This window comes from Rhinolophus hipposideros (assembly GCF_964194185.1).
Source record: "Rhinolophus hipposideros genome assembly, chromosome: 4".
NCBI classification, from domain to species: domain Eukaryota; kingdom Metazoa; phylum Chordata; class Mammalia; order Chiroptera; family Rhinolophidae; genus Rhinolophus; species Rhinolophus hipposideros.
The window spans coordinates 26562378-26589847 of NC_138050.1; the positions used below are offsets into that span (position 1 = coordinate 26562378).

General features: G+C 34.3%; 1 long non-coding RNA gene across 1 annotated transcript in view; it reads left to right on the plus strand.

Annotated features, from left to right (window-relative positions):
* Positions 1 to 27470, plus strand: part of LOC308496527 — a 716843-nt gene that overhangs the window by 415173 nt on the left and 274200 nt on the right. Inside the window, exon 3 of the long non-coding RNA XR_013993197.1 lies at positions 12920 to 12956. This is a non-coding gene — a long non-coding RNA (uncharacterized lncRNA). The remainder of the gene's footprint in view (positions 1 to 12919; positions 12957 to 27470) is intronic.

The following is a 27470-nucleotide window of genomic DNA, read 5'->3' on the forward strand; positions in this document are numbered from 1 at the left end:
AGCTACATTGGGGTTTGGCAGAAATCAGAATGTATGAATGAATATACATAAATGTATATGTACAACCAGTAAAAACAGCCTTGTATAATTTATGATTCTATTATCCTTGAATCCTGTAGTGCAAGACTAGGAAGTCGCTCATATGAATGTATAGCTGATTTTTCTAAGATACAAGTTCACAATCTTTTTTTTCCCTGTTCCAATGATGTAACTACAGCCTCTAATCTATGGAGCATATGTGAATTTAAAATAATTTTCTAACTATTACGATAAAAAACAAGTTGTTATTTCACTTGCTACATTGTTTATAAGGCTAGTGTATTGGAGAAGAAAGTTTTTCAAGCATTCCTAATATTGATAGATTTTTCTCAGTTTTAGCCCAAGATGTGTTCATACTTAACATTAAGCATTTTCCAAGGTTGAAGTTTGTGTTTCAAACATACATCTCTCAAATCTGTTTAAGAAGCTTTATGCAACCCAGTTTTATTTTTTCATCCATTAGCATTTTTAAATGTGTTTCTCTCCAACTTAGGTTATTAGAGTTGGCGGCTGCATGGTGTAGAGAGCTCCATTGTATGTAGGTGTCTTCATGAAAATCACCTGAGGCCCAGAGTTCGCTTTTCTTACCTTATCATATCTGGAACACAGATTTGCTCTGCTCGTCATATTTTGGCACCTGTGAATCACCATCATGTTGTCATATTCGCAGTTACAAAGTAGCCGATGGGAAAAGAGCCAACTACTTGAGGCATTTGCAATGAAAAAAAAAAAAAGTCCTATTTCAGCATTATTCATTGGAAATGCTTTTGTGAAAGCATTTACTTCAGTTTCTGACATGCTGGCAATAACTTGAATAGGCAATGCATAATCCTGCTTTTTAGAAGAAATATTCCTATGAGCTGAAGAGTGAAGGAACTAGTAATTACTGAAAGCTACACGTAAAATGGCAAGCTTAGGATCCCAAAAGGGAATAATTATCTATGATTTACTTATATTTTATCAATAGCACCTGCTAATTAAATGGACAATGAACAAGTCATGTTAACATAGATGATTTATGAAATTCAGTCATATTAGTTCCTTATAATTTTTACCTCATCTCTTCATAAATGTGAATTTAAGTGGCAAAAATAAAACTAAAAGTTATAATTACATTTAGAAACTTAAATGAATTAGGGATAGATTCTAAAAGTATATAGCAAATCAATGTATAAAAATAAAAGGCTTATGATAAATTTTAAATGAAAGTAAAATCTATCAGAAATACAAGCAAAGTAATACTAAAATACTTAAAAATGTTATAATTGTATTATGTTTTAGATCTACCTATTTAAGCTTCTCAATAAAGTTCTCATCTTTGTGTACAAATATATCACTTCATATATCTTTGAGTTCAAAGAGTGTCTCCTTTTTATAACCTTTCATGGAGATATGGTACACAAACACACACACACACACACACACACACACACACACACACACACACACACAACCACTCTATAACATCCAACTGCATTTAGATTCTTCCAACTCAATTCAAACCTTGTGTTGAGTTTATGCATTTTTTCAAAAAATTTTTACTAGTAATTTTATATTTGCTTTTGTCTCTGAATGATTCATGGTGACAAGATGGTGGAACTAAGGCAACTGTACAACGGAAGTTATTCATTTGCAAGGGAGAAGGTAGATATTTCCTTAAGTCAGCATTTATACAATTTTTATTTCATAAATACTAGCTCTCATGGTATCCTTTGAAAAAGAAATATCAATGGGCTGTATTCCAATAATTTGGGAATTCTGCACATTCACCTTTTACTTAGAGTTTCATAATAAATGTTAGCGTTTAAAGTGTCTGTGAAATCCTTCAATAAAAACAATATACAAAAAAGCATTTCGAAATATATTTAGCTACAGACTTTTTTACCCCTTAACACAGAGTTTCACTCCAGGGGATACCTTTTGATTGGGAAATCTACTTTATATGAAGAAACTCATTATGACAGTTTAGAAAGATTCAAGTGTCTTTCAAAGTAGAGTAATTGTGAGCTAGTTCTTTATCCTAAAGCAGCAAGCTTGCTACTGTTTTTTGGATAGTTCTGCTCTGAAAAAAAAAATGAATCTTAATAACCTATATATTAACAATTCACCTGGTTTAGTAACAAGAATGCCAGTCTTTTTTAAGGGGCTGCATTCCCAAATGTTCACAAGGGAAGTGTCTAAATTTTCAGTCTTTCAGGATGAGGTATCAGGCATGCATCAATCATCTATGGGGACATGCAGATTGTTTTGCAGAAATACACCTATATTAAGTGAGATAATCTTTTGAAATGTGACAAAGGTTAATGTCCCTAACATAAAAAAGAGTTTCTACAAATGAATATGAAATAGACCAAGAGTTTATTAAGGAAAGAAAAAAAAAATTAGTAGAGTGTGAATAGGCAATTTCCAAAAAAGGAATTGCAAACAATAGTCTATACATAAAAAGAAGTTTTATCTTCAACAGTGGACATAAAATACAAATTAGAGCAAAAGCAATAACAGGTTATTTTTGGTTGTTTTTGTGGTGTGTCTGTGTTTTGTTTCCCCCATTAGATTGCCAAAGTTAATGAGTCTTCACATGCAGAACTCGTGAAAATTTAAGGAAATCACTATTAATTCATTAGTGAGGTTATGAATTAAACTGTCAGTAGCTATTAAAATTATAAGTCTACATATCCTTTGACCCAAAAAAATTAACTCTAGGAAAAAGAAATATCTATAAACTTCTAGGTTCCTTTTTGCCTGAATTTTCCTTCTACGTCTATAGTCTCCTGCCTCCCAGCTTTCTCCAGCCACCTCATGCACACACCCCACTCCTTGTCTGAGCTTCATTACCTCAAGTACAGCAGTTAGATAAGTCAATGGAGCTAAAACTCTGGATCAGCACTGCTTCAGGTGGGCTGGGAGATCTAAACTTGTTGCCATCGCTGCTACCTAAGTTGCAGTTGCCATCAAAGCCAATCACAATTTCCAGAGTCTTCCAACTCCCACTCTCCCTGTGCTATCTGAATTTAGATCACTGTGGTTCTGAGGGAACGAGGCAAAGTTCTCTCTCTCTGTCCCCAAACCTACACTACAGCTTTTGGGGAATGTAGCTCATCCAGTTCAAACCCATTTAGCAGTTCCTCCCCAAATGCACAGAAGGTCAAAATGGAAGACAAGAAAAGTTCCAGTATCAGAAGTATGTAGAGTCTGTGACTCTGTTCTAAGAGTAGAGACCAATTTACTGGTCAAGACTCTTTCCACCCCCTTGATAACTTCCCTCCCTGGAACACTTGGCCCTTTTCTACAGTCTGGCTTTTGTCAACAACAGTCCAGGCATGGAACATGCTTGTATAACATTACAATTCAATGATCAGGCGGAGGGCAGGTGGGAGCTCAGGGAAACTTGGCAGTACCCCTACCCCTGGTAAAAATTGACAAGAGGAACTTGAGCACACAACCTTACCTCCCTCTGACCACTTGGATACAATGCCTCAAACAACAGCTAATTATATTGAGGAAAGGTTGATAACCAACCATCTCCCATCTATTGGCAGCCCTAGCTTAAGCAAAAAATTTTTGCTGAAACAACAAGGTAATAGGAATTTTCACACACAGGCTGCCTCATGACTGTTATAGGTCAGTTCTTTATAGTCACAGATCTGTAAGTGATTATTTTTCTGTCCTTGTTCACCTAGTCAAAATCGCTCACATGAGCCACATATGACAGCTTTCCTGTTGGTAATACCTTCTTCTCCAGGATTCCACTCCACCGTACTCATCAGGTTTAAGTTCTCCTTAATTGTCTTCTTTGCCATATCCTCTTCTGCTGCTGCTCAGTTTCTCATTTCGATGTCCCTTCACGTGAGCATGCTACTGTTTTATTGTGTTGTTTTTTTTCCCCCTCTTTCTATGAGATCCGTCATATACCTGGCAAACTCAACACTCAATCACTAATTTCACATCAAAATGTTTATCTCTAGCCCAATGATTCTCAACCCAGAGTAATATTGCCCCTCATCCTGCCACCTCCCCCCTCATTCAGCAGTGTCTGAAGATACTTGTTTGTTTTCAACTGGGTGAGGACATACTGTAATCCAGCAGACAGAAGCAGAAGATGTTGTGAACCATTTTACATGCACAGGGCAGCCCCCACAACAAACGTCCACCCTAAAAGTGAATAGTGTTGAGGTTGAAAAACCCTAGAGCCAAGCATGTTCTGTTCTAGAATCAGGTACACAACATTAGCCCTTAAATGTCAATGTGGTCCTCATACTTAATATGGCTAACACGTAAATATTTCCTTCCCCAAGTATGTTTGTTTTTTTCTTCTTCAATAGCATCTTGGTAAATGGCAGCATTATCTATTTTGCCTTCTCCCTGATACAGAAGAGTTGTACTTAATTTCTGTCTTTTTCTCACTCACATCCAATCCATCAGCAAATCCTGAGAGCTCTATTACAGACATTATTCTGGCATCATCCATTTCTCTCCATCTCCATTGTAGCCTCCATGCCCAACCCTCCATCACCTCTTGCTTGGTCTACTGCAATAGCCTCTTAACTGTTCTCTCAGCTTCTACACTTGACCTCTGCTCTCCATCCACACAGCAGCTAAAGAATTCTAAAAAATAAATTGGATTATGTGATTCCCTCCTCCCAAGCTTCATGTCACTCCTTAGCACTTATAAAATGTCTCCTAAATCAAAATCTGATCCCACATCCGTCTCCCAGATCTTATTCATGAGACTTCTTCCTCTGAAAGAATTTTTCCTCACTGATTGTGGGGTTTTTATCTCTTGCAGGTTTCCCTCTTATGCTTTCTGGAAGGTTCTGCCACTAGATCCTCACAGACTGGCTGCTCTTGTCATTCATTCCTTTCGTAGATCAAGTTTCATATTTTCTGAATGCACTTTCACTCGCAAAATCAAATGCCCTGTGCCTCCCACTGGCACTCTGTGTCACCTGGTCTTATTTAGAGTACTTGGAACTATTGTGTTAATTTTCAAAAGCATTTTTATTAGCTATAACTGACTTATAACATTCTATTAGTTTCAGATGTACGACATAATGATTTGATATAATGTACATATTGTGAAATGATCACCATAATAAATTTAGTTAACATCCGTCAGTGTACATTGTTACAAATGATTGTTCTTATGAAAACTTTTAAGATTTACTCTTAGAAACCTTCAAATACACAATACAGTATATTAACTATAGTCACTATGCTGTATATTACATTCGCGTGACTTATTCATTTTATAGCTTGAAGTTTGTGCATTTTAACCCTTTTATCCATTTTGCCTACCCCCCCCCCATACCTCACCCCTCTGGCAACCATCAATCTGTTCTCTGTATCCACAGGCTTGGGGATTTTTGTTTATTCATTTTTTGTTTTTTTTTTTCTTTGATTTCTTTTGGAATCCATATATAGGCGAAATGTGGTATTTCTCTGTGTGACTTATTTCACATAGCAAGACTCATCCATATTGTCACAAATGACAATATTTCTTTCTTTATTATATCTTGAACATTCTTGAATTTATATATACCACATTTGTAATCCATTCATCAATCAATGGACACTTAGATTGCTTCCGTAGTATGTTTATTAGTAAATGATGCTGAATGAACATGGGGGTGTAAATTTCCTTTTGAGTTAATGTTTTTGTTTTCTTCGCATAAATACTCAAAATGGGAATTGCTGCATCATATGGTAATTCTGTTTGTTTTTTTTAAATTTCTTAAGGAATCTTCATACTGTTTGCAACAGTGGTTCTACCAATTTACATTTCCACCAACTGTACACAAGGGTTCTCTTTTCTCCACATCCTTGCCAACACTTATTAATTCTTGTCTTTTTGATGATAGCCATTCTAACAAGTGTGAGGTTATATTTCATTTTGCGGTTTTGATTGGCCTTTCCTTGGTGATCAGTGATACTGAGCACCTTTTCATGTACCTGTTGGCCATCTGTATGTCTTCTTTGGAAAAATGTCTATTTAGTTTCTCTGCTCATGTTTTAATCAGACTGTTTGCTTTTTTCCTATTGAGTTGTATGAGTTCTTTATATATGTTGCATATTAACCCTTTATCAGATATATCATTTGCAAATATCTTCTATTCAGTAGGTCACATTTTTATGTTGTTGATATCTTTCTTTGCTATAGAGAAGCTTTTTGTTTTGATGTATGCCTGCTTTTTCATTATTGCTTTTGTTGCCTTTTCTTTTGGTGTCAAATCAAAAAAAAAGAAATCTCTAAGATTGATGTCAAGGAGCCTGGGTTTTCACCCAGGAGTTTTATGATTTCAGGTCTTATATTCAAGTTGTTGATTCATTTTCAAATAATCTTTACGTGTGGTGTAATGTAGGAGTCCAGTTTCATTCTTCTGAATGTAAATGTTTGTTTTTCTCATTACCAGTTATTGAAGAGATTGTCTTTTCCCTATGGTATATTCTTTGCTACTTTTATTGTAAATTAATTAGCCATATATGCATAGGTTTATTTCTGGGATGCCTATTCTGTTTCATTGTTCTATGTGTCTGGTTTCATGTCAATACTATACTGTTTTGATTACTAGAGCTTTCTAATATAGCTCGAAATTGGGGAGCATGATGCCTGCAGCTTTGTTCTCCTTTCTCAAGATTGCTTTGGCTATTCTGGGTCTTTTATGGTTTGTTCATTCTGTTATTATTTCAGGGCACTCAAAGCTTCTTGTACTTTGGCATCTTCCTGTACTTCACTTTAATTGGTACTTAATAAATATTGGTTACATTAATGTTGATTTTTAAGCAATACAAAAAAATAGAAATCAGGCATTAGCCATTAGAAAGTCTGATACTAAAGCTTAGTAGAGAGACAAGAGCTCATAATTCTAGAATTGAATAAAATGATTGGCAAACAGGGTGGGTCCACATAAGAGGATACATCATGTAAGTTATTTTGAGAAGTTTGCCTTTCTGCCAAACATAACATGGCTTTCTCCATCTCTCTCCTCTTGTAATCCTCTTGTAGAAATAACACAATTTTGTATTCAGTCCTATTTACTTTCCAAGTAGATTACAGGTCTCTTAAGGGTAAAGATTCTTGTTTATCTCTGTTTCACTTTCAGCACTGTGCCAGATTGAAAACAAACTGAGACCTTTCTGTATGGTCAACATACTTCAGATTTTGTGCATAGGATTAGTGAGAGAAATATACATACATACATACATACATACATATATATATATATCTATATATACATATATATTTATATATATGTATATATAGATATATATATATATATATATTACATATGTATGTAAGCTCCATTGACTTATCTAACTGCATATATTACATATGTATGTATATATATTATTCATTTATTTTTTCTTCCTACCTGTTTTTCTGCTGATTTCAGGATAATAGAGGCATTACGGTATTTAATATTTAGCAAAGTCTAAGCTTATATAATAAATATCATTTGGTGATTACTATACCAATGAGTAGAACAATAGATTCACTTAGATCATTATAGAAGCTAACATATGTTGAGGGCTAATTATGTGCTTTATCCTAAGTGCTTTATGTATATAACTCATTTAATATTCACAATGATCCTGTGAGGTAGTGATTTTTTTTCCTACTTTTTTATTAAAAGAAATAGTGGCAGAGAGAGATAAGTAACTTGCCAAAAGTCACACTGTGATAAGTATCCAGGTGCCCTTTCAACTCAGGCAGTGTGACTCCAAAGTCAATACCCTTAACCTCTATCTATTCACTTTTAATAAATACTATGTAATTAACTTTTTAAAGTGTTTTATACCTTTAAAGTAACAAAATACTTTCTAAATGGAACTTTTTGAAATTTCACAAGTGGATTGATGGCTGTATACACTACGCAATTAAACATGTCTCAACCCTTCACTAACTTCAGTCATAATATTTCTGCTTTATGGTGTACATGACAAATTTCTTTTTTATCCTCTATAAAATGCAAGACTTTAGATGAAAACACTAAAGTATCTCTGCATAGTAGAATGGGGGAGGGTGAAAATCAGGGAAATGAATTACTCTAGCAATGGATCTTGGCAGTGCAATGGTCCATTTTCTATCAAAGAGCAAAATAGACATTACATGACATGCTGTTATTTGTATTTTCTTTTATGTTTAGTGATGATTAATAGTCCAAATAAATAAATATGAACAAAGTTTAATAATTGAAAGATAAATCCCTTTAATTGTCCTTTTTATCAAAAAATCATGCATTTGTTATTTATAACCACAAAGAACCATACTAATCATCATAAAAAGCTGGATTCCAAATATTCTGCAGCTATGGATTCATATAACAACTGTGAAATGCACAAATAAAAACCTACATTAAGAGCATATGAGAGATCAGCCTGAAACAGAAAAATGGGAAAAAAACAAACAAACAAAAAAAACTTCAGAGTAAATGTCTCACTTGGCAGCTGATTCAACATTAAGAGCCATGTGTTCTCTTTTCATGCTCCATATCCACTGTCCTCACTGAAGTAGACATGGACAGGATTTTTGGCCCCCTAATTAAATAAAATCAATGTGAAGTGATAAGGCAGACTGTACAACCACTTACTTTCTTTTTTGACAGGGTAGTTTCCTGTCAATAATTAAATTTCAAAAGTATCTTGCACCATGGGAACTAAAATGTTCACTTGAGATATTTCTGCTTTTATTTACTAAATCCTATTTTCACAATATCAATCTCTAATAATCACAAAGATAGATAACCATTGAAATACAGATGAAGGAATTGTAGTATTAAAGCATGTATTTACAAAACCAAAGAGCCAGTTCTATAACAGGAATGGAATGTAGAGCCAAGGACATTGAAATAAAATTCTTCTTCTAACATATCTTAGCTGTGTGGCCTTGAGATAGCAAATATAATATATCTTAGTTTTAATTTCCTTAATTATAAAATTAGAGTAATATATATCAAAGTGTTGGAATTAATCTACTAAATTTTTTGCTCAACTTCAAAAATACGAAACTTTGAAAACAAACTCATCATCTTCTGTCATTCTTCACCATACTTATTTATCTTAAGATCATTAATTTGGTAACTGGTGACTTAGGCACTCATGTAAAATTGCAAAGATATTTTACAAACCTATGTTCTCAGGGAAAAACTGTATCAATTATACCTCTCAACTACCTTGGGAATCCCTTCTTTTCCTTACCTAACCATTGCTTTTGTCACAGGTAAGTACTTCACCATTTCAATTAAGGATTACTGCAAAAATCTTTTAAGAGGTCTGTTTTATCCACTCTAACCATTTACCATACTGTTAACCTGATTATCAAAACTATATATATATATATATATATATATATATATGTTTCAACATTCTTTTGTAAAATCTCATAAATCTTCAATTAAAAGAAAGAGGAAACATCTTAACACAGCATAAGGATCTGGACCATTCAGCATTATTTCCTGACTTCCTCCGAAGGCTTCGTCTAATTTGCCCAGTGATTTAATTAATAATGCTCTAGGGTATCAGAGATCTTGTGTCATTGGCCTTTATCTCTTTGTTTGCCACTGTCTGATTAAATTCCAGTCACTCTTCGGATTCACACTTTTACTTCAATCTCCAAAGAAAGGAAAAATAAATTACCTTGCTCACCCAACAGTACACATGCAACACACACACACACACACACACACACACACACACACACACACTCACACACTGTATTTCCCCGAAAATAAGACTTAGCCGGACCATCAGTTCTAATGTGTCTTTTGGAGCAAATTTAATATAAGATCTGGTCTTACTTTACTATAATATAAGACCAAGTATAAAATAATATAACAACATCACATCACATCACAACACAACACAACACAACATAACATAACATAATATATAATGAAATATAATACAATATAATATAATATAATACTGGTTCTTATATTAATTTTTGCTCCAAGAGATGCATTGGAGCTGCTGGTCCAGCTAGGTCTTATTTTGGGGGAAACACGGTGCTCATAAAAGAAGATGATTTTAGCCGGGGTACTAAACATCTGAAAAATAATAAGGACTGTCTCAAGGACCCCAATGCTCATGTAATAATTTCTTCTTTCCCCACGTCTGTGGAGAGTTAATTTGAAAGCTGATCTTCTGAAGGGAAGTCTACTTCTCTTCCTCACACTAAAATGTTTTCAAAGAGGTTTTCTTGTTGATCTGGTTACAAAGAACGTGGAAAGCTCTTAGAAGTGCTGAATGTCTACCCCCCCTTATATTATCCTCATAGCCAGACCATTATCCGTGCATTTGAGTGGAGGCGTAAATGTCAGTTGCAGTCCTTGGATGGAAGTTGTGATGAATGCAAATATGTTGGTAGCAGAGAGAGAAGCTGATAAAAAAGCTTTAAAATGGCAACTATCGACTTGTCCAGAAATTAACCCAGGGAGCATTTAATTGGTGGCTATGATTTGTTCTGTGCTTCAGCTGTTAAAAACCTTTTTAAGTTACTGTTTACTGTTTTGATTGTGCTTTAACAGGTTTAGGGAAAACAATATTATAGTTACTTAGTATAGGAAAAGAACACAGAGGATATTTTATATGTTAACATTGTGTACCATGTTATATGAGTAACCATCAGCTTTTAAAGCTCATCAACTGATTGAATATCGCCCCCTCAATTAAAGTTGGGCAGTGTTAAACTTATTAGCATTCACATACATGTTAAATTTTCCGCAGCATGGTTGACCATATGCCTGGTTTTGCTCAGAACAGTCCTGGATTACATGTCGTGTACTGGCATCGAGTCTGCTTAATATCTCTTTCAGTCTCAATAGTCGCCCAGTTTAGACAATAAGTGTTATGCTCATTCTGTCCATAGGGGGATGAAGCAGAGCTCAAAACTTCTCTCTGCAGCGCTGGAAGAGGGAAAATTGAGCAAAACACAATTACTAGATTATGAAAAGGAACCAGATTAGGATTCATGGACAGACTCTCTGAGTAAGGAATGTTTGAGATCAGTAAGTGAGTTCAAGTGTTGTATAGGTGAAGGGGCTTTCTTGGCTTTCATCTTAGCTAAGGTGCTGAACCTAAGACTAGAAAGAGGGCGGCTAATTTGAGGAATAGAAAAAACAAAAAATAGAAAGCCCATGTCTTCAGTACAATGAGAGAGGAGAGTGTTATGAGAAATTACACTAGAGAAGTCAACAGGGTTCAGAACAACAAGCCTTGGAAGCCATGTCAAGGATTTGCAAATGTATCCTATAAGGAATAACAAGTAAAGAATGGCAATATTTAAGTAGGGTTGACACTTGATTATATCCACTTCTTATAAAAAAGAACAATACTCTGACATCTGTGTAGATGATGGATTAGGGTTGTGTTTAGGTGCATGGACAGCAATGTGATTGTGAAGATGCCTTAGCCACTACGAGAGAGTTGTGGAAAGGAACTCTAGTGGTGGTTGTGGGAGAAATTAAACTTAATTTTCAAGAATGAACAGGACTAAAACTTGAAAAAAAAATTGTCCTGAATGCTTCTATTATATCAAACCAAAGAGACATCTAGAAATAATTTCTGTGGACAGGTGAAAGTTACATTAATTGTTTAATTTACTCTAAATCAGTTTTGCCCATTCTTACTGAGAAGGCACATCCAGCGAGAGAATTCAGCCAGACGTTTGCATAGGGCAAACCCGAACAACATAAGGTAGCAGGGCACTGGTAGTGAAAGAAGGTCTCCCCAGGAGCACAGTTCATCCTGAGGGACCAGGAGCCTGACCAGACTTACACTCTATCCAATTCTGAGCACCCTCTCTTCCTTTCTAAATCTTATTAGAGAGTCAATCTAGGATGAAAGCGAGAGGCAATTTTGCTGTCATGACAATTTAACACTCAAGTGAACTGAGATGAATTTACAACCGAAGCTGCCTCTGTTTATAAATTAGTATCTAAAGGTTATCAATTTTGCAAACTTTTGGGTTTTACTTGTTTTAAGGATACAATAAAACTCAGTTAAAATACATTTTTCTGTAACTTGAAGCACCAGAATGTCAGCATTTGTGACATACACAAAACAGTTGAGAGAAAAAAAAGTCTGTTTAATCTTATGTATGCAAACAAAACAAATTTCTAAGGATATTATTTGAATATTTTTTGGTTTTCATTTCTGAGAACAATAAATTCAGGTCCTATGGAAAAGAAAGTGATCAAAAAAGTTTCTTCTACTGCACACATTTCTCCTGCTGTATCCTAGCATATCTCTCCTTTGTGTCTGATTAGGATTAAATAGTATATTGATTCAAGCCAGTTTGTTTCAAGTACACTCTTTGCTGCATATTGTGTGAAGCCATGACATTATTTCATCTCAGTGACATTTGTGAGGTATTATAAATAAAAATATGTCAGACTTTAATTCAATTCTGTGAAAAGTATATAAGAAACTCAAATAAATATTGTAATACTTGAAAAGAGTACATCTCATATTAATCACTTCTACCTGGTGGAATTTCATTTTTGTTTAGTAGAAATGGAATTCTCTACGACATCTAACTCTTAACACTTCTGGTGTAGACATTAATTCATGTGCTTCTCATTATACTCAATGAATGGAATATGCTGGAATCTATACCCATTACTTGGATAATGTGCCCTGTAATTTCTGTTTTTGCTCTCAGACATGAAACTCATTAGCTTTTGTAGTTTCAGTACACATGCATTGAACAGAAAGAAATTTAATTATTATAACCAAGGAGGTGATTTTAATTTTTAGTAGAAAAAGAAACTAAATGAGATCAAGAAAAGTTTAAAGTTGGCCCATAATTGTGCTAACTATAACAATGCATCAACATGTATTTTATTTACTAAATACCAATAAATGATATGTTTTATTTTAACAGGCAGTTTGCTACCAGCAGTGTGTTTCTCTTCCAAAAGGTAAGTGCCTTTTAAGAAATATTATATAAAATTATCATGGTTTCTGATTTATAGCTTTGAAGGTCCTATTAATTTTAAAGCCCCATGGCTTACAGCTGTGTTGTTCAAAGGCAAGGATATATAGTATTAATTATCTTAAGCTCCAGATTATTGTTCATTGCAGACATTACGTATAAAGGACAGACTGGCACATTTTTCTATTTCAGTAAGAATAATTATTTAGCCTGGTGATTTTTTTAAAGAAATGCCTGTTGAAGTAAAATGCAAAGAACACAGTCCAGTTTGATCACTTGTTGCAGTTCTGGTTGTTTTTCGACAATTTTTATGGAAATTACCAGCCGCTTGGCGTTGGCTACAGTTTTTGTTAATGGTCTTTCTTTATTATTTCTTTGGTTGGTTGGTGTTGGATAATGCCTTAGTCATTTTGAAAGTTAAAAAGATGTATCTTCTCAACAGTATTTTTCAATAAGAATATATATTCATTTATATACATACACATGTACACACACGGGCACACACGTGTATTGTTTACTTGAATAAGTATAAAGTATAACATTTAATAATAAATTATGTTTAACCATGAGTTAAGTTTTATTGCTGACAACCTACCTACTCTTTAAATTTTCAAGAATCCCATACGTTTTAAAAGTAAACTGAATGTTTAAATATAGTATACTTTTTACCTTTTATATAAGAAATGACAAGATCCTGGGTTTATTTCTCAGCTTTCCTTTCTCTAAGCATTCAGTCAGGCAGTTAAAACATGATGGGGTTATTATTCACCATGTACCTGGCAAAGACTCTCTGGTTCTCTAAACAGAGTCATGGTATATGTCTTCACAAGATGCCTTTCAACAGCTACCATGGCAAACATCCATCTCTATTATCGCTCTTGGTTTCAGATCTCTGTTGTTTATATTTGGTGGTGGATTACCATCACTTTGTTACTCTGATACTTGTTGATACTTTCCCAACAGAAATTCATTGTCTTTAGGGCATGTGGACCCTGCTGTGGGTTGTAGTAACACAGTAACTGTCTGTGTAATTATGCTAAGATCAGTAAATTCATAACTATAATTCTATTATTTGCCTAACAGTTGTTTTTTTTACATGGTCTGCATTTTTGTGATCAGGTGATGTTGGCATATTAGCTTGATTTCCAACATACTAACCATTAGGTCGAGTTATTAAGTTAGAAAAAAAATGCATTTTGAAAAATAAATAAACTGCTACTTTTAAAATCCCTGCACTGTTACAGGAGGAGCCCATAAAACTGTTATATAAGTGACGGAGAATTATTTTTAAAGGCATAGTTCAAAAATTATTCCACATTGTGGAAGTGGGCATTAGCTATGATAAAATTACAACAAATTTATTTTTATAATTTTAGTCTTAACTGTATAAACTTATAATAGGCAAGTTATCACAGGCAGTGTTCATAGTACAATGCACCAAAACAATCTAGTGAAGTAAAATTTTCAACATATTCCACCAACCCCCGTCTCACCTCCATACAAATGCTATGGCAAAAAGAATACAGGCTTTGGGATCAATTAAAATTCAGTTGTAAACCTAGCTCCAGCCTTAACTTTCTGTGTGACCTCAGACAAGGTACTTAACCTCTCTGTGATGTTTTCATCGTTTTTCAAACCGGGTATAATAATGCAGTAGCCCCCCCTTATCCACAGTTCTTACATTCTGAAACCCCTGGTTGGATGCATGAAATACCACAGAAAATACCGAAGCCTGTATATACTATGTTTTTTTTCCTATACATGTATGCCTGTGATAAAGCTTAATTTCTACATTAGGCACAGTAAAATATTAACAATAATAACAAATAATAAAATAGAAGAATTTTAACAATATACTGTAATAAAATTGTGAACATAGTCTTTGTCTCTCTCAAAAATATATATTTTTGTTGTGATGTTGGAAGATGATACAAAGCAACATGACTCGAGGAAGAGAGGTGAATGAACATAGGCATCATGACATAGCATTAGGCTATTATAAGAGTTACTTAAACAAAAGCACCACGATAGGAGAAAGTTGATCTAATAACCAAGATGGCTACTCAGGGACCAAAGGGAGCATCTATAGCACCGAGACCCTGGACAAAACGATGATTCATGTCTTAGGCAGGATGGTGGAGGAAGGTGAGAGAATTCATCATGCTATTAAGAAAGGTGCGTGTTTTGAAACTTATGAATTGTTTGTTTCTGGATTTTCCATGTACTATCTTTGGACCACAATTGACTTTCAGTAACTCAAACCACAGGAAAGAAAAAACCATGGATAAGGGGGGAACAATCATTGTACCTATGTAGCAAGGCTATTGGAAAGATGCTGAATGTGATTTTTCAGACAACTGCTTTTTTTCTGAGTGAATTTCGTGTTATGTACACACAATCTTCAACTCCTTATTGCTCTATCTGACAAAACTATAATATTTTGGTGTACTTTCTTCTTGTTGTTGTTTTTGTGTATGTAAAGTTAGTCTTGGATGCAGTGACCAGGTAAGATACTGACATTGGAAAATAAAAAGGCATAGTATCTTGCTAATTTCTATGTAAAGATATTTTATTCTGTCAGTGATGTCCATATATATGCCCAGGATATTGCCTTGCAGGCATTTGTAAACGCAGATACTCTCCTTGGAGTAGCTCTTTATATATCTTAGAGACTACATTCCCTTCTTGTCTTTCCTTCAGTGTTCCAATTTTGGTCATTTGCTGTCCAGAGACTGACTCCTCTTCACTATATATTGAAGCTTGGACTGACGGTCCTGTTCTTGTTTCTTTTATTCCTTTTTGAAGGAATACATCTTTTTGCAGTGCTTTCTTTTAAAACAACATTGGGCAATTGGCTAGTTAAATAGCTGAAAATGATTCAATAGACTTCCTAGGTAATATTTACATTTTAGAGCTTTTGTAATGGCTTAACCTCATATATATATGAGACACTGGATCTCCATACTCTAGGATTTCCTCAGTGTACATTCTAAGTTTTGTTTATTCAGACATGAGATCATCAACCCATGATTCTCAATTAGCAACAGGCACTCATTTATGCCTAGACACCAGGCCAGGTGAAGCCCCTACTACCAGAAAGCTATTCAATGCTGTGAAGGGTAGTCTGCTGAAAACCTTCAATTTGCATCTGCCCATGCTTCACTCATTCCTTTTTCCCAATTTTCCCTATTCAGGTGATGGAGGCTGTACCTCCTGAAAGAGTAGCAGAGGTACTGAGAGAATCCAACATATTCAAGAACACTTGGGAACAAAATTGGGAAAACATATTTAAGTACTCACAGAAGGAATAAACAGTGCCTTTTAGTAAGTTCATGCTCATTTAAGAGTTGAATGACTCCCTTCAGTCTTTTTTATTCATCCATCCACAGTAATATTATAAGACTGACCATTTTTGTGGCCCTTGCTCCAATCATTTAAATACCCATTCATACTCTCAAAGAACTGAAACAGTTGAACTACAAAGAAAACAAAAAAAATCAGGCTTTTGATTTTGTTAAACAGAATTATAAATTTCATACAACCCAAGTACTTAATTTATAACTATAATAGTGACCTTCATGATGCAAAAATTGTCATCAGAGTTATCAGCATGGTTCTACATCTTGGCTAAAAGCCCAGAAAAAAATAGATTTACAGAATGAAAATTTGGAGTGTTTTATAAACATTATACTGTTCTCACTGAGGAAAATGTATATTGGAGGCAGTAACTCTTATAAGGAAAATATAAAATTTTAATATACATCATGTTCTTGAAAATATGCTCCCGTCATTTCTACCTCTGATTAACCAAAAGAAAAGATCTAGTCATAACGAAATCATTTCTCTTGGAAAATAAATAGAAATAATTACAGTATCCTCCTAATGACTTTCAATATTTTCTGTGTTTTACAAACATGGTTTCTCCAGAAACTGGCTATCCTCAGACCTATTTTCAGTGGCCCAAGATTTTTCTACGAGATTTTTATTAGTAACTGTTGTGTCTATAGGTTTTCATTCTCTAATAAATGTTGTATGTCAATATTGAGATCCTAACTAACCACCTTATTATGGGCTATGCAATTTAAAATTAAAATACTATAATTGATCTGAAATCATAGGAGGAGATAGAGAAAGAGAGAAATCACTTGAATAAAGTGTTGATGTTAAGTTACAGCCACTTGAAGTCCAGAAAGCTTTACTATCCAAAGCTTCACAGAATATTGTGGGGAAAATTTAGAATATTGTTGGGAAAATTAAGCCATTGTATAGTATAAATATAATAGCACAGCCATGTGGGATTTGTAAATCCCCATTGAATTTGTAAAATTCAGTAATATAGTCACATTGCAAGTTGTAATCTAAACAGCATCATCAGTGATAATATATTAAGCCTGCTATTTTGAATTGTATAGACTAAGGTTTATTTATAAATTTATTTTTTAGTCATATAAGTGCTAATTTTCCATTTATACATATATAAATAACATTAAAATAAGTTATTTTAGTCAAAATTTGACATTTGTGAGAAAATTTTGCATGCTGTATGGTACACTTGTTACAGAATTTTGAGAAACACTTAATATCGGCTGTTCTCTTATCAACCAGGGTCAGAATTATATTTATCTATTTATATTTTTATTTTTTTAATTAAAGTTTATTGGAGTGACAATTATTAAAAGTTACATAGGTTTCAGGTGTACAATTCTGTAAGACATCATCTATAGATTCACAATGGAATACTGTTCTGCCATACGAAAAGGTCAAATAGTACCATTTACAACAACATGGATGGATCTTAAGATTTTTATGCTAAGTGAAATAAGTCAGAAAGAAAAAGTCAAGAACCATATAATTTCACTGATATGTGTGATATAAAACTGAAAACAACCAAGAAACAAGGCAAATAAATGAAGAAACAAAAACTCATAGACACAGACAATAGTTTAGTGGTTACCAGAGGGTAAGGGGAAAGAAGAAATATATTTATTTTTGAACCATGCCTTTTTACCACCACCACTTTTCCCATGTGTTCAATTAGCCCTTAAGGGTGGGAGTTAAGCTGTAGTGTACTCCCCAAAAGTAACTCAGGAATTTCTGTTGAAAATGTGACTATTTGTTATGATACATACAGATATTTCTCAGTAAAACTTAAATTCTGACTCCAGTGTCTAGAAATCCAGAAGTCAGTTTACGGAGAGCCTAGAGACCAAATGAACAAATATGTCAGTTCACTAGGAATCATGAAGGAATTTGGATGATGATTAAATTCCTAAGCAAATTGAGACTAGAATTTATTAAGATGTGATTCTTCATTTGTCATTTTATACCTCAAAAATACAGTCATTTTCTAATAATTTTGCTTTTAGTCTCCGATCACCTCCATATCAGCTTTCTTGCCACTGCTAAAATAATCTTGCCAAACATATTTTCACTTGCTCAACAATCTTCTATTACTTTCAGGTCCAAACATCTTACATTATCATTCAGTGTTCCTCTGAGTTAGTGTATTTTTCCAAACTTTTACACCCTTTTCCATAGCATGACCCTTTGCTCCAGAAAGGATGCTCTACTCACCAGTGTTAAAAAACACCTTGCTCATTTTAGCCTGCCTTTTATTATATTTTCTGTGCACAATCTCTTTATTTCCCACTTCTGAACCCTCATTTCAGATAATGTATGGATCACTAATTTTTCATTAATTATGTTTTCTGATATTTGTAAATGTTTCCCACATATCTCTAATTACATAAGAAATTTGTTGGGGTGAGTTTAATTTCATGTCGTATCTAGAATGCTGTAGCCCTGTCATAGTATTTAGTAACTTATTGCTGAATTAGGTCTTAATTTCAATTTTATATATATTATGTTAAAACTATGAACTGATAACACTGTTGCATTATTTATGTGCCCTATAATATTTTGTAATAGAACCCCTGATTCCTTGGGGGAGAAAAATAAAACAACCGCAAAAAAAATATTTTAGGCAGAAGTAAAGAGCCTGGAGTTCTAAGTTAGCTGCATGAAATTAGAATATGGGTGTTCCTTATATGTAAGCAACTCATTTATGAACTGAGAACTGCTAAGTTCTACATCTAATTTAACAAATCCTCAGTGTTATGCTAAGTATAAAAGTACAAACATGGAAAAGGTATTTTGCAAAACTGAAAATACTTGACTGTGTGTGTATATATATGTATATACATATACATATACATATATATATGTGTGTGTGTGTGTGTAGATCTAGCTACATACACACACACACACACACATATATATAAAATCATTGTACAACTTACTTTTTCAGTATTATTTACCTTATATGTCGGTACAAATAAAGACAAGTTCATACATATTATACAAAACACAAGTCAAAATCTTGGTGTAATATATCATTCTCTCTGTCTGAAGGGTCATCTTTCACAGCTCCCTGAAATTTATTCAGGCCTCACCTCTGTGTCTTATCTGAGAATGTAGCGAATATGAGACAGATTCAGGCCTGTGGTTCGAGCAGTCACCAAGTCAGTCTAGACTGGTGTCTTTGATGGTGGAGCAAAAGGCAATTTGATAGGAAAGTATGGCTGTCCACTATAATGTCAGCCTTCAAAACTCAGATTAGTTTGTTCCTCTGTCAAAACCATTGTGACCTCAGCTGTAGAGGGTCATTGATTGGCTTGGTTGTGGAGAACAGCAAGGCAGATGGTATCATTCCATGTATATTCTCCATAAGCTTTATTTCCATGAGACTGTGGTTATAGCGCTTCTCATGACCAAAACACCTATGGAAGCAGGGCTCACAGAGGTTTTTCTACTAAATGACAGATTAATTGAATGAGAACAGTTTTGTTCCGAAAACGGGCTAGAACAAAAATAAAATTTCTATGCAATTAGTTCTGAAGCTTTGAAAGAATGACAGTTAGAAATATTTTCTTCAAATACACATTTTCAAGCAAGCTTTAATGAATTGTATAATACCATTTTAAATGGATCATTTACATAGATCTGATAATATACTCAAAGGGATGTTGGCCTTTATAATTAGATTTAGCCCTGGAAAATCTAGAGCATCATCAACATTCTCACAATACAACCATAGACTAATTAACATACATTTATTTGTTTTGACACATTGGAGACTCTTTCAATTCATTTAGGCAACAAAGTGCACACTCTTAATTTCTCCCTCACTTCTTCAGGAGAATCCAAAGATAAAAGTGCTATTTCATTAGGCTCTGACCTTTATAATGCCATCTCTAAACAACATCCTTATTAGTAAACTATGATGGAAGTGCCTTTAGGATAGAAACAATGAATATTTATTTAGGAACTGGCTTCTGGCCAAGTTTTCTGTACCCTAAAGGCATAAATATTATATCCAGAGCACTTCATTTCCATGCACTTACGATATTTTTTTTTCTCTGCACATTTTTGAAAGGCACTCGTGACTGTGCGACACTTTTGAGAGCTCATTTGTCAACGGCTCACTTGTGGCATTTTTATTCAATCCTGAAATGTTAAAGAGGTATAAATTCTGGTTAACTCTTTTAATTTAAATAGTTAAAATATAGAGGAGAGTGTGCTGATTACCTTAGTCTCCTAAATTTTGAGTAAGTGTCTTTTTCAAAAAGGGAGGGGAGCAGTAGTTAAATAACTTGTTTTCCTGAAGTCTGTCTTTGGGACAGAGTGTTGAAAGCTGGCTAGGAATTTTTTAAAAAAACATTCTCTCTGTTATTATTATGTTTTCCTGTGCAGAATGCATTCACCACACCTCTCAGCAGAATTACTATAATTCAATGAACAGGTGAGTTGAATTATGGATGTTGAAGTCATATCTCGCTAAAGGGAATCAATGGCATTATTTTCAAAGCTCTAACAACTCCTTGAACAAAATGCTAGGGCTGCTTCAGTGCAATACAATGTTTCCATATTACCCATTTTTTCATGGCTCTCAACTATACTAGAATGTCTGCAGCATTCACATCTCTAAATCACTTTAAGTAATGAGGAGCAGTTCAAGAAATATTAAATTTTCATCACTTTCGCTTTTCTGCTACTACTTTTAATATTTAATTTGTATTTGTGTTTAATACTCATTCCTCTTTATGCCCTAAATATTTTAATTAAAATATTATATGGTCGTAAAACACAGGATGATTCTCCTTTTGGTTTTTATTTAATTTTTAATAAGTATTGTGCACAAGTGGGAGCTTTATGAATCATTTTGATTGTTATTGAACTTGTCAGTATTAGCTAAATGTACTCTTTCTTCCTTTGAACTTGAAAACAAGTGTCATTTATGACGTTTCATTCAATCTACTTGGTATTACAGTTTTTTTGGATATAACTTTTCTACAACATAACCCCAACTACCTATGCTCTGCATCAACTAGCTTGCTGTTCTTGTTAAATACATGATACATTTTGGTTAAATGAATAAGTAATCATTGCCAAATAGAGTTGATTATCAATACAAACCATGGACTTACATAGTCTGTAATAACTTTTTAAATTGACTATGCCTCAGCAATGTAGATAAATATATTCAGAAAACCTAGATATGTGGATTTGAATAAAATATGTGCAGTCAATACAAATATTGGTAAGAAAAATAATTCCCTGTTTTAGAAAATGGAACTACAAGTAGGTTGGTGGAGAATGAAGAAGAACTAGGTGGAAGAATCTCTGTGTGTTATCAGGATTCATTTCATTTAAGTAAGAATGTTCTATAAGAAAGAGAGTAGCTCATTCATTCCTAGGGTTTGCCTAAAAGGAAAGAAGTCATATTTGAAGAGTGTGAAGCAAACTTTCCATAAGTATAGATTGCCTGTCTGCTCTGTACAAGGCGTAATGCTCAGTGGAGGAGGGATACATTTTTTCAGATTGCAGAGGATAGTTATAATCCTTCAGGATTGTAAAATCCACAGAGAAAGATTGAAGAAAACCCAAAAACGTTAGTGAAAAGTACAGTACTTGAAAGTCCCTACTGTGAGATTTGGATAATAGAAATCCCAGGAAGCCAGAGGCTTGTGAGCAATATATTATATGAGATAATGGATATGAAAATGCTGTGTAAACGACCAGGTGATGTGCAAATGTGAAATATAACCATTATGTGGCTCACCAGAAAGAAGTCTACAATTTTCTGGCTAGCCCTTTTGAAATGATATACGGGTTAGCCCTAGAGACAGATCCAACCACTAGTTGGATAATGGCAGGTTAAGATGATCTGGGATAACAAAGGGAGCAAGAGTCAAGAATTGTTAACAAGAATTTAAATTTTCTTCTTATTAGGTCTTCAAACAGAGTCCCTAATATTCACATTGCTAATAACAGGAGTTCATATTTAAGTCATAATTCTAATGATTTATTTACATAGATTATACCCACAATCACTGTTACAAATGGTAGTTGGATTTCTCAGCCTGTCCATATGGTGGACATTCTGTATAAGCCATAGTCTCTGTATGTATGTATATATATATATATGATAGTGGTCACCAAGCTTTCTTGGAGCTCTGTTAGTAAAAATATTTTAAGAATGCATGCCCAACATATGCATATATTTTGTCAGTTCCTTACATGTACTTACACTAATACATTGTATGCTTAATAAATCATTCATAAAAATAGAAAGTCAACAAGGATGAGACTGTAAAATAAACATAATTGAAGTTCTACCTCTCTTATTGTGCTCCATGGATCACCTTGCACACCCAGAATCCTATTTACACCTCACTCTGATGATTCTTGAGTTACATTATACCATAGTACATACCCATCGTTTGTAGTAATGAAGGTATTGCCATGAGAAAACCATATTAATATTTTTTCTGCCTGGTAAAACCAATTGTTTTTTCCAGCTTCATCGAGGTATGATTGATATATAAAATTATGAAATATTCAAAGTGTACATTGTGGTGATTTAATATGCATACACATGGTGAAAGGATGTCCCTTAACTAGATAATTAATACATCTATCACCTCACATATTTATCTTTTTTGGGAGGAGGGGAGTAAGAACATTTAAGTTCTACTTTCTGGGCAAATTTTAAGTATATGATACAGTGTTCTCTACTACGCTCACCGTAATTTACATTAAATCCTCAGAACTTATTCATTTTATACTCATTCCCTGTCAAACACTTTTCTACTATCTTTCTCTATGATTTTTGTTTTTTTAATTTATAGTCATTTCTTGATTGGGGTACCTAAAAGATAATTCTCTCTGCAGCATTCTTGAGAAGTGGATACTACTTCCTTAGTCATTCCTATCATCTAGGTGAGGATATGGAGACTACTCCAACTTTTAGCCAGTTTTGTGGTTTCAGGTAATCCCTCCAGCAAGATGGTGTTGGAGGCAAACAAATTGCACTCCTATGTTCATTGCAGCACTATACACAATAGTCAAGACATGAAAACAACTGAAATGCCCATCGGTAGATGACTGGATTAAGAAACTGTGGTACATTTATAGAATGGAGTATTATGCAGCCATAAAGAAAAAAGAAATCTTACCATTTGCAACAACATGGATGGATACAGAGCACATTATGTTAAGTGAAATAAGTCAGAAAGAGAAAGACAAGTACCATATGATCTCACTTATATGCAGAATCTAAAGAAAAGAATAAGTGAATGAACTAATCAGAAACAGTTTTGGGGATAAAGAGGAAAAACTAAGGGTTGTTAGATGGGTGGGGGGGGAAGGGGGAAGGTGAGGGGATTAGAAAACAGTCGGTAACCACAAAATGGCCTCAGGGTTTTTGAAAATTAATTTGGGGAACGTAATCAATAATGTTGTAAAGATTTTGTTGGGTATCCAATGGACACGTTTCCCTTTGGGAGACCACCTCAGGGATGCTGTAGATGCCTGATCACAGCACTGTACACCGGAAGCTAAACAATAATGAATGCCAACTGTAATTATATATATATATATATATATATATATATATATATATATATATATATATATATATAAAATGTGATGGCTCGGTGCGATGTCGGAGGGATAGTGGATGGGGGAGGGGGGTTCACAGTGTGAGGGATATAAATGATGAACGTCTAAGTCTTGTCTTGTGCACCTGAAACTAATGAAAAAAAAAATGAATAGAGGTCAGTGAAATTTTGAAGTCTCAGCAGGAGCTAGTGGAACCTGTTCAACACCCTCAGTCTATGTATACAAATGCCACATGTAGCCGACTAACCATTGTACTGAGGACTTACCTCAACTGGACAAGGCCTCAGCACAGTATATGAACTGGTTCCTGTTTAGATTTTGCACTTAGCAGCTTAGGTCCTTAATTATTCCATTATCCCTGTTTATAAAATGAGTTTAAGAGAGATCCCCTACTTTACATTGTAGTATCACCTATGCTATCCCCCAGTCGATTGTGTGATTGATAATGCATTTTTGGCTTCTCATTCACTGCATCTTGAGTAGTCCTAGTTGGTATGTATAATTAAAATACAGTGTTGTTGTTGATATGGTAATGATTCAAAGTGTGTGCCTAAATGGCATATCCTGATCTTCTTATTAGGTCTTCAAACAGAGTTCCTAATATTCACATTGGTTAATAACAGTTTATATTTAAGTCATAAATCTAATGATTTATTTATACAGAATGTCGCCACAATCACTGTTGTAAATGGTAGTTAGATTGCTCAGCCTGCCCATAGACCTGGATATATATATATATATATATATATATATATATATATATATATATTTCTAAATTATACTCCTTACTAGTCATCTAGAAAGAAATATGCTGTATCTTTAACGTTCAAATGAAATATGTATATATATAATATATATATAATACATATTATATATAGTATATATTATACATATAGTATATAGTATATTTGTACTATATATAATATATAGTATATATATTATATATAGTATGTATATTATATAGTATATAGTATACAGTGTATATATGTACTATATATTATATATATTTCATTCGAGCACGGAAGACACAGAATATTTCTTTCTAGATGACTAGCAAGGAGTATAATTTAAAAATTAATATTATGTGAGAATTTAATGCAAAAACACGGTGACTGTAGTTGATAATACCATATTGTATAATTGAAATATGCTGAGAATAGAACTTAAATATTCACTGACAGGGATGTCAATTGACTAGATGGGGGTAATCCTATCACAATGTAACATATATCAAATACCCCAATGCACACTTTAAATATATTAAAACCTTATATGTCAATGATACCTCAATAAAACCGATATTTAAAAAATAAATAATAAAATAAAAATTAGGACTGTCTTCAGAAGTTAGAGAAACCAGAGTGGGATACCCAGGGATTGTCACTTAAACCTTTCATTTGGAGCATGAAGCCAGACTAAGTAGCAATAATTTGTACTTAAGAGAGGCCGTTTCATTAATTGCCAGGATATAAACAATGACTGGGAGACCCTGGTGAAGGTATAGAGCCTAAGGTATAGTAAACTGAGCAGACAGAGGAGGGCTTTTGATTCAGGCTACTAGTTTCAGGGTGGGGAAACAGGACTCTCTCTCTCTCTCTGTCTCTCTTTCTTTCTCTCTCTCTGTCTCTCTCTCTCTCTCATCTCGTGATAGTGCTAGCTATAGTCATCATGCTATACATTAGAACCCCAGTACTTATTTATATTATAACTGGAACTTTGTATCATTTGACCACCTTCATCCAGTTCCCCCAACCCTTCCTCTGGTAATCGCACATTTGATCTCTTTTCTATGAGTACCAATTTATATTCCCATGTTTAGTGCACCAGCGTTCCCTTTTCTCCACATCCTCTCCAGTATTTGTCATCTGCTGTGTTTTTGATGATAGCCATTCTAACAGGTGTGAGATGATAGCTCTTTGTGGTTTTGATTTTCATTTTCCTAGTGATTAATGATGTCAAGCACGTTTTCATATACCTGCTGGGCATTCATATTTCTACTTTGGAAAAACGCCTGTTCAGGTCATTTGCCTATTTCTTAATCATATATTTTTTTTTTTTTTTTTACTGTTGAGTTTTTTTATTATTATTTTGGAAATTAAACCTTTATCAGATATATGGTTTGTAAATATATATTTTTTCCCTTTCTGTAGGTGGTCTTTTCATTTTGTTGAGTTTCTTTTGCTGAGCAGAAGTCATCCATTTCTTTATGGGTCAATTTATATTTTTGAGGAGAAACTGAGCAGTGAGACAGAATCCAATGGCCAGGCCTTGCTGTGAAGAGACGATTAAATTACTGTAAATTTCTGGAAATTGTTCCTATGTTGTAGACAAGATCATTCTAAAACTCTGGATTATGAGCAGCGTTAAAACTGCTCTAGACTAGGAATCCCACGTTTTTTGAGAGTAAATCTCTTGGGAGCCTGCAGGTTTCTCTACTGGAGCTGAGATCTGCAGGTCAAAGGAAGGAACTGAGTATACACAGCAAATCCCCCTGCCCAGGCCAATGCCATCACTTCCCAGCACATTTCACTTCTCTCAAATTGAACCTGTGGCAGATTGCTTCAGCCTTACTTGTTTTTGACTTTTAGTATCTTGTGACTAGGAAAAAATAAAAACACTTTAAAAGTGTTTCCTAGAAGAGTGTTCAGAAACTGTGTCAGGAAATTGCTTCACCAGATTTCTCTGCCCTCACATTCTGTGAAACGTAGACCTCAATAGTCGCTCCTCAAGCTCCGCATCGTAACAACTTCAGATATGGTTCTTTCTAAGCACGGTCTACTCATAAGAAGAGGACCTGTATTATAGCTCCCATGTTTCTCTGAACGTCCTTCTGCTTGAAGTTTAAATGTAGCTCAAAAAACTATAAATTTTAGACCTTAACTCTATCAATCTTGTGATTTTACGGCTAGAACCAAATGAATCAGTAGTAACCATCAAACTATCCAATGCATCAAACAAATAACTCTAGGAAGTACAAAATATAGCAGGAATAAATGACAGGCAATGCATGTTTTATAGCCCATCATTTAATGCCTTAACTACAGTATGCACTCATTTAAAGATATTACTTGGCTCTGGCAAGCAATAAAAGCAACTGAGTATTTATTTAATTGTTGCCAAATGTGGTGATCCCATCACAGTGATTTAAGGAAATACAATTGCAGTCCGTCACTAGCGGGATTTACTTTTTTTTACACACTGAGAGAAGTGGTCAGTACTGTTACAGGAAAAGCATCATTGCACATGAGTAAGTAGCTGGGAAAATAAAAACAAATGGGGAGGGAGTAACCAAATCATTGTGAAAGGGGGAATGGTGATTTGGAATATATCAAATTTGTTTATTTGGGGACTAAGCATGAGCCCTTGTGGGAATGGAGCCAGGAGTGCAGTTTCCAGGCTCTCTCCCTCACGTGAAAAGGTGTTGACTCAGGTAGTAAATGGCCATCAACTGTGATTGGATGGCTATCAACTGTGGCTAGTTGGCAGTCAGCTGTAACCAATGAGCCATTGGCCACTAATATAACTGCCGTGGCTATGC